This window comes from Myodes glareolus, chromosome 7, assembly GCF_982192425.1.
Source record: "Myodes glareolus chromosome 7, mMyoGla1.1, whole genome shotgun sequence".
NCBI lineage: Eukaryota > Metazoa > Chordata > Mammalia > Rodentia > Cricetidae > Myodes > Myodes glareolus.
The window spans coordinates 58780606-58788348 of NC_142032.1; positions in this window are offsets into that span (position 1 = coordinate 58780606).

Here is a 7743-nt window from a genome sequence, read left to right on the forward strand (position 1 = left end):
TCTCCCCATCCACCCTGGCTGTTCCTTTCTGAAGTGGATTTCCAGGTCCAGACTTAAGTAGAGCCCCACCTAGTAATATTAGCTACAGGAGGCACAGGAAGAGCCGGGACCCAGAGGCTGATTTGGACAGGCTCACCCTTGGGTTGACATTGGTGTCTTCTAACCCATCCTTGGTAGATGCAAAGACACTGCCCTAGATATGAACAATGCTGTGACCAAATCAGATATGGTCTCTGTCCTGTGAATATGAAAGCACGGAGGACATTGAAGAGTGATAGGTGTAGGGGGTCAGTGAGGCAGGTTGGGGGGCAAGGAATGTGTGTGCTTGTGAATATGTGTGTGCATGCATGTGTGCACTTTCATGTGTAAATGTATACATGCGTGTGGGGGGTGTGCATGTGTGTGACTGAATGTGAGTGTGTGTATGTGGGTGTGTGTATGTGGGGGTGTGCATGTGTATTGCACTAATTCATGGAAGGTAGTCAGGAAAGCCTCACTGAAAAGGAGATTTTTTTAAATGTGTAGCCCAGGCTGGCCTCGAACTCGTTATCCTCCTGCCTCTGCCACCTTCAGCATATCCTACCGGCGTGTGCCACCACAACCAGCTGAAAAGGAGACCTTTAACTGTGACCTATAGAGAGTGAGGATGAGTTGGTCAATGGTGGTGCACACCTTTAATCCCAGTACTCAGGAGGCAGAGGTAGGCGGATATCTGTGAGTTTGAGGCCAGCCTGGTCTACAGAGTGCGTTCCAGGACAGGCTCCACAAGCTACACAGAGAAATCCTGTCTTAAAAACAAAATAAACAAAAAAATGGAGTTGGATGTGGTGGTGCTTGCCTTTAATCCCAGCACCAGCCTACAAAGTGAGTTCCAGGACAGCAGGACTGTCACACAGAGAAACCCTGTTTCGAAAACAAACACAAACAAGGAAGAAGGTGAGGATGGGAGCTGTGCCCGCAGGAGGAGCATGCTAAGAAGTAGAAGCAGCAAGTGCAAAGGTCCTGAGGCACAGTGGGGGAGGAGGCATCAGGAAGTGGTAGAAGATGGTACAGGGAGACGATCCAGGCTACAGACAAGGTCTATGCCGAAGGGACAAGAAGGACCTCAAAGAAGATATTGAGATAAATTCACAGGTCATGTGCAAATGGGCCGCAAGCACTCAGGCTCAGCTCGGGAAGGCATCATGTTTACATAATCAAGCACACATGAAATGCCTGCTGTATGCATGGCCTGTGCATGGTGCCAGGAGCCTAGTGGGTTATGGCATATCTCCTGGGAGCCACTGCCCAGCTGCCTTGCTCCTGGTCAGCAGATATCCTGGTGGGTGGAGCTGGCAGTGCCGTGGCTGGTCCTGGTAAAATATATGGCCTGGGGAGACCCTCTCTTGGCCTCTCCACACCTTGGCTATTCCAAAACACAGATCCCATCCTGCCCCTCTCTACTGTCATGCAAGGTAAGTGAAGTGGCCAGCGAAGCCTGTTCACTGCCTGCACAGGCCGCTGCCAGTCCCTGTTGTCCCCCTGTGCAGCCATCTGCCCCACTCAGATGACTGAACACGGTGCCAGTTCTTGGCTGCTCTCCTGCGCTGCCATTTGGCTGACAGTCAGGCCCTGGAGGCCCCTGATGGATGAACCTGCTCTGGTTGATACCTAGGGCCCCCCCCTCCTCCACTTGCCCTTTCCCAGCTGCTCTCTCAGGACCACCGAGATCTCTCTATGATCCAGGAACAGAGGGATGAGCATCTCACACGGGGTCCAGCACCTGCGCAGGGATCAGAAGTCTGTCCTGGTTGCCAGCCCGTGTGCCTCCCTGGCCATCAGGACTTCAGATGGAACCTACCGAAGTCCTCTGTCTACCTCAGCAGCTACTTCTCCTGTTGCTGGGACAAGGAGCCTGGCAAAAGAAACTTAAGAAAGGAAGGTTTGCCAGGCAGTGGTGGTGCACACCTTTAATCCTAGCATTGGGGAGGCAGAAGCAGGCAGATCTCTGTGAGTTTGAGGCCAGCCTGATCTATAAAGTGAGTTCCAGGACAGCCAGGGCTGTTGCACTGAGAAACCCTGTCTTGGGGTAAAATAAAGAAAAGAAGGTTTATTTTGGCCCACAGTTCATTATGGTGGGAAGGCCATGGTGGAAAGGAACTCCAGGCAGCTGGTCACATTGTATCCCCAGTCAGGGAAAAGAGAGATGAATGCCAGTTCTCCGTTTTTTCTTCAGTCTGGGACCCCAGCTGGATGGGATGGTAACCCCCCACAGTCAGAGTGGCTCTTCTTCCTGCTAAGCCTCCCTGGGACTCCCTCACAGATATTTCTGTAGGTGTGTCTCCAGGGTGACTCTAAATCCATTCAGGTTGACAGCCCACCCTGGCTCTGACTCTCCCTTGCCCCAGACATGGCCCATGCTAATCAACTACCAATTAGTGACCACAAGATGCAGGGGGTGGGAGAAGGCAGACAGCTGTGGGTCAAGACCATGGTGGCTGATTGTGGACTCAGGCCCCTGCAGCAGGTGAGATGGGGCAGCTGAGGCCAGATGTCAGGATGCAGTTAGAAGATGACCACCTCATTGGAGCCTGTGGAGGGCATGATCCCGACTCTGATTCAGGCTCCTTCCATAGCACCAGGTCCAGCACGGTCTCTGATGGCTCCTGCAGCCTCTGCTGGCCCCAAGGGCCTACAGAAAATAGGGGACAGGTTCAGAACTGCTGTTCCTCCACAGGCAGATGTCTGAAATTGCCGAGCAGTGTGTCCAGGGGCAGGCCCACCCCAGAGTAGCTGAGCATGGGGATGTCAGAGGTCAGGGTGCAGGTACTGAACACCAGGGCCGGATGCCAGGATGACCGCGTCCAGTCTCATGGATCTGGCCACCACGCCTGGAAGCCTCTCTGAAGCTGGGTCAGAATGATCACACAGTACAGATCACATGGATGGCTGGGCAGTGGTGGTGCACGCCTTTAATCCCAGCACTCGGGAGGCAAAGACAGGCAGATCTCTGTGAGTTCGAGGCCAGTCTGGTCTACAAGAGCTATTTCCAGGACAGGCTCCAAAGCTACAGAGAAACCTTGTCTCAGAAAAACAAAACAAACAAACAAACAAAAAAACAGATCACAGTGGATGTGAAGGCCACCTAAGTACAAAGAGCAGAGGGACCCCAACTGTGCTGTGATCCAGACCTCTTCATCTTTGGAAGCTTGATGGTCGCTAAAGCCCTGCCCAGGAGACCCTGCTTCGTCTGCAGGTAGCCACAGAGGCCAGAACACACTCGCAGGCATTGGGCTGCCCAGCCTTCAGTGTCCTCCTGTCTCTGAACCACCTAGATGCCATGCAAGGCTCCAGGGACTCAGTACACAGAAGGGACTGGAACTAGGGAACCGGGAGAAGGTCCATGTGGGTGTGAGGACCCTAGGTTCCAGGACATTCTTCACAGACACCCAATGGGTTCTACTTAGACACCTGACCAAGGCTATGAGGATCTATGGGACTCTACCCACACAGTCGTAAACTCCATGTACAGTCCCTTGAGCAGGGCACACAGCCAGGCCCCATGATGCCCCTGTCAAACATCAAGGAAACTCCCTGGTATCCATCTTAGCTGTGGTATCAATATGAGAGGCCTCTGGGCATCTCCTCAGAGGAAATAGACCCCTGGTGCTGCCATCCCAATGTTCAGGATGCCATGGCAGGAGGCTCATGAGTTTGAGGCTAGTTGGAGCTGCATAGTGAGCTCCCAACTCCAAAAGCAGCCATGACAAAAATAGCTGAAGTCCAAAGGAAAGGCAGTGTGGGGTTGCCTTGGAGTCAGAAGAGACAGGCAGCGGGGGTCAGTGTGAGACCCGGGTGAGTTCCTTGGAAAAAGTCACTGGCTGTGTGCTCTGCCTCCCCCTCTTAGCCTGGGGAGCATGGAGATGGGGGCAGCTTTACTTCTAGGTCAGCGAGAGCCTGAGAAAGTGGCAGGAATGCAGACAGGGTCAGGCTCATACCAGGGCAAGGCCAAGACTGAGGCAGGCTCTGGTGTGGCACCAGAGAGGACAGTGTTCCCGGGGTCACTGTGGGAGGGAAGATGGCCTGTGTGGCTCATTCTCAGTATGTCCAGCAGGAGACTGGAGGACAGAAGGAGCCATGGGCAGTGATGTCCAGGAGAGAGTCCTTGTCTATTGCTTGGCAGCTGTATTGGGAAGGTGGGAGCTGGGCTGATGAGTTGGGGCTGGGGCAACTCTGAGGCACTTATGGATCCACCAGAGTAGCTTTGCCAGCCCATCTCCATTGCCAGGATGAAATGCCCAATGCCGGATGCTTTAGAAGCAAAGGAGGCACATTAGCTCACGGTTTGGAGGATAGTGGCTAAACTCTGTGGTGCAAGTTCTGGGGAGGGGCTGCTTGGGGGAGTGGTGGGGCCTGAGTCCAGAGGCCTGAGGACCAGGGGTTCTGATGGCGAGAGGAGAAATCAGATGCTGGGACTCCCAGCTGCAGCTCCAGCAGGAGATGAGGAGAGTTACCTTTCCTTCTGCATAGTGTCCCCACACCCACTGAGGAGAGTAGATCTACCCTATGTCACTCATGGAGTCTGAAGCTCACCTTGCTCAGAATTCCTCCCAAGAAGGCCCACAGTGATGGCTCACAAGCTACCTTAACCCAGTTAGGTCAGCACATGGAATTAACCACTGCCATCAGTAAAGACCCTTTTTCTTTTTAAATATTTATTTATTTATTATGTATACAATATTCTTTCTGTTTGTATGCCTGAAGGCCAGAAGAGGGCACCAGACCTCATTACAGGTGGTTGTGAGCCACCATGTGGTTGCTGGGAATTGAACTCAGGATCTTCGGAAGAGCAGGCAATGCTCTTAACCGCTGAGCCATCTCTCCATCCCCAAAGACCTTTTTTCTATAAAATGTCCTTGGACAAAGGTTGGGGCTGAGGGGCACTGCTCAGCCAGGGATAGGAAGTAGCAATGATGAGGAAGTAAGAGAAATGGGAACATGCCGGTGTGAAGTAGGTGGGTAGGGGTGTCTCCTGCCCGTTGATAATATGTCCCAAGGACACCCCTCACCCACTGAGGGGGTCCCAGCCATGCCTGTCCAGCCCAGATCCTCCTCATCCTGCCTCATCCCTGCCCTCATCTGTGTCCCTTCACATGTGACAGGTGACTAACCTCAAGTGTGTGTATGTAACTGGTTGTATGGTGTCCTTCACGGTCCAGAGAGTTGGAGGGACCACAGTGGGGTTTGTCTGCCCGGAATGGAGTCTTACACTATTGAGTTAAAGCAACACAGATTGTGGGGTCCCTGCCAAGAGGACCCCTCCCGCCTCAAGCCTCATGACTGACTCTGATGGAATGTTCTCGGCCCCCCCACCCATGCTGGCTGGGGGAGCTGGCCTCATGCCTTTCGGTTGTCTTCCAAGATACACAACCACCTCAGAAAGCACACCCCAACACCCTCCCCTGGTCAAGGGAGTCCTGCACCCTGCATTTGTGCTCACAAAGAGCAACATTTCAAAAGGACAAAGCCTACCTCAAAACAGTTTGGGGGTTTTCCAGGGCTTCCATCTGTTGTTTTTTTAATAAAGCAAACAAAGAAAAGTATTATTTTGCCCTTTTGATTTTTTCTTCCTTCTGTGTGTTTATGTGCGTGCGTTTGAGAGAGCAGTTGGCTATGTAGCCCAGGCTGGCCCGCTTGCCGCCCTGCCTCGGCTTCGTGGTGCTGAGTCACAGAAGCACAGGACTCCGACCGTGGTTGGGTAGTTACAGGTGCCTGTGGAGGCCGGAGGTCGGTGTCAGGTGGGTGTCTTCCTTCGTCACTGTGCACCTTTTATGGAGACAGGGACCCTCGTGGAACCTCGCATCTGCTGATTCACATGAGCTGCTGGTCAGCAAACTCTGGGATCCTCCTGTCCCCCCAGAGCTAAGATTATGATATGCACCCTCAGGTCCTCCTGTTTACCCAACAGGTGTGCCCACCAAACTACCTTCCTAGCCTCAGAATGGTTTGTTTTTTAGCACAGGGCAGCTTAGACAGGTAGACGAGGCCTCAGGTACCCAGGCTCTGCTCGTTCTAAGGCCTCTCTCTTTGGCTTGCAGGGTGTATCCTTTCTCATTCTTTCTCAGATGTCCTTTTACTTGCCTGTATCTTATATCCGCCTCTTTGAAGACCCCAGTGGCTTCAGAGTAGGCTCCTTGGGGTCAGATTAATGCAGCACCCCACCCTCACTCCAAGCTCAATCACATTCTGATGTGCTGGGGGCAGGCAGGGCTTTCAAATGTGAGCTGGGGAAACATACTTGGCTCATGACAGAGTCTTGATCCAGGGGACCTCAGGAAAATCCCCCAAGAACAAACCCAGTATCTCAAAGTGACACTGGATTGGATGGGACCCCAGAGACGGGAGGAGGCCCTCTCTGCTGGTGTCCTAAGGGACAAGTAACTCAATGTCGTCCCCCCTCACTCTGGGGAGTCAGGATCCCTGCTTTTCATCCTGAAGTTCCAGCCAAGGCAGAGGACACAGCTCCTGCCCAAGGAAGCGGGTACCATGTGTCGCTTAGGCTGGCGTGGAAGACAATCAAAGGAGCCCTCGTGGGGATGCACAAATGAACCCTTGACAGAAACACCATCCAGTAAATGCAGACATAGCAGGTTCCAGTGGCATCCACAGCTGGGAACCCCACAGATCAGTGATGGGCGGGGCCTCAGGCCTCACAGACACTGAAGGTGACAACTACCACCCAGTCACCACACCCTGAGTAAACAACTGGCTTTAGTCCCAGCTGCCCTTGGTGGCAGCTGTGACCTTCGGCTTCTTGTGCGGCTCCTCCCCCCCTCCCCCCCCCCCCCCCCCCCGCTTCCCTCCCTCCTCAGTCCCCATATCATTATGTGGTTGGTGGTTGGTGTGTACACAGACTAGTCACATTCCTTATGCTGCTCAGGAGAGCAGGCTCCGTTCAGCTCCCACAGTGCCTCACCCCAGCAAACAACAGGCCAGCAGAGGGGCCAAGGCAGTGGGAGGAGCAACCCTCTGGGCTTACTTAAGGACCCCGACTCCACTGGGCCTTGGCTGTGACTCAGGAGCTGATGGAATGCAGATTCCCACAAGGAGACTGGCTTTGAAGGGAGCTGGCTGCTAGCCACACCTCAGGCCCAGCCTGCCAAGATCTGTGACTTCTCCCAAGCAGAGGAGCCCAGGTGTTTCTCAGGGTGGGGGCTGGGGGCTGGGGATGTGGTTCTGACCCCACAGCTGGCTCTGTATAATATGCCTGGGGCTCCCCATCAGCAGATCCGGGCCCCTGGATTTTTCTGGTGAGCTTGGGGAAAAATGCATGAGTTTGGTCCAAGTGGACTCTCATCCAGGTCATCAGCAGCTGTCAGGCCCAGGAGATTCATGGGAAACAGGGAAGAGAAGGATCCACCCTTTTCTAGGGGCCCCTGAGCTGGTAGAATGGAATCTGAGAAGCAGAAATGCATCATTCCAGCAGAGAGAGAACTCTGTCTGGGAAGGAAGCAGTTCCTGAGGACTTGCTCTGGTCACCTGTGTCCTCCTGAGCCTGAAGTCATGTTTGGAGTTTTCAGTAACTAAACAGTAAGTTCCTCTTTCCTCCACGGCACGGTGTCCCTTCCTGTTTCTAGCAGCTTGGCCTTCTAGGTGCATCAATGGTGTCTGCCTTGGTCTTCACTCAGAGCTCCTCCCCGCTCTCTCTGTCCCCGCACACACCTTCTGTAAGGACACCACCACTTTCAATCAGCGGTCACCCTA